Genomic DNA, 1,388 nt, shown 5'->3' with positions numbered 1-1,388 from the left:
CCCCTCCCCTCCCTCCTCTCCTCTTTCCCGCTAAACACACACATACACACACACACACACTGACACGTACGTTACGAGTAAGTGATGAGCACGCACCACCCTCATCATCACTAGTTACTTTCACTGACCGACGCCTCTCTTTCTCTCTCCCTCTCTCTCTCTCCTTCTCTTTCTCTCTCAAGACGACGCCGTGGTCCGTCGCCGAGCCGGTCGGCCCGCCTCTCCTCTGTGTTAGGCGAGGCCCCCCCAGGTGGGAGGAGCTGGTGGAGGAGGCCCTCTCTTGTCTGTCGTCGCGTCGACAACGACGACGACTGGTCACTTAATTACGGTGCCGTACCCTCTCCTACCCGTGGATGTGGACCTGCGCACTACAAAACGCCCGTCCGCCGTTACTAAAGTCTAAATGAACCACGATGACCGGACTGGCGGGGCGATCCTTTTGGATCTGCCTGGCGAAAGTGCGGCGGCAGCGGCGGCGGCGGTTTGGTCCTGGTTGGCACACGGTAAAGCGGAGTAGCTTGGGTGATCGTGGAGTGTTTTGGGATAGGCTGGCTTTGCTGCTGGCCGCGCCTCGCGCAAGCCAGATCGGGTATTGAGGAGATGATTATGATGGGGTCGGGAAGAAAGGATTCGTTTTCTTTTTTATGGCCCTTGAATCCAGTAAATGTTTAAAAAGTAATAAAGGTCGTATAAGTGTGTGCGACACAGAAAGTGCAAACTTGCTTTTCCTAATTTTGAGCGTGTTTCACGGCGCGGGGTGTAATGGTGGGCAAGAGATTTATCACTTTTTTTAAGCAGCAGCAGCAGCACATGTTAAAAGTAACCCTTGCGCTTGCGTTGTTGGTGACATCCTGCCTCCAGTGCCAAGGGCAAGAGCGTAAAGGGAAAGGGGAGAGGGGGAAGGGCGGCGAATGGCCACGAGTGCAGTGCCCCACGCCGGGCCGTGATGGTAGTCTTGCGTGTGGTATGGGCTTCGCCGCCGAGCTCTCCGCCAAACCGAGCTCAGCTAAAAGGCCCCTCGCTGCGCTTTCGGACCTTGTACGTCGCCCTGAGAAATGCTTCGAGGTTGTCTCACACGACGCTGCCCCCCCCCCCTCTCTACCCTTTCTCCTTTGCCTTTTGCCTGTATGGCGTTATTTACCCCCCGATAAGGAATAACGCACCTCCGCACCGGAAATGAGTCGGACGGTCGCGGCGTTGTTTACTATGCCATTACCCTCGTCATAACTGTGTGTGGAGCGCAGTGTAACACACTTGGGAGTGTTACGCACCTAACACCAGAAAGAAAGACAAACATAACTTTTTTCCACCCACGTATACCCACGTGTCGGAGCTGTGAGACATTTTAGACACCTAAAGACTGTGTACACCAGACGGAAAAGTCCCCC

The sequence above is a fragment of the Frankliniella occidentalis genome, unplaced genomic scaffold (genome assembly GCF_000697945.3).
Source record: "Frankliniella occidentalis isolate FOCC.00 unplaced genomic scaffold, Focc_3.1 Scaffold3859, whole genome shotgun sequence".
Lineage (NCBI taxonomy): Eukaryota > Metazoa > Arthropoda > Insecta > Thysanoptera > Thripidae > Frankliniella > Frankliniella occidentalis.
This window is presented reverse-complemented; position numbering follows the sequence as displayed.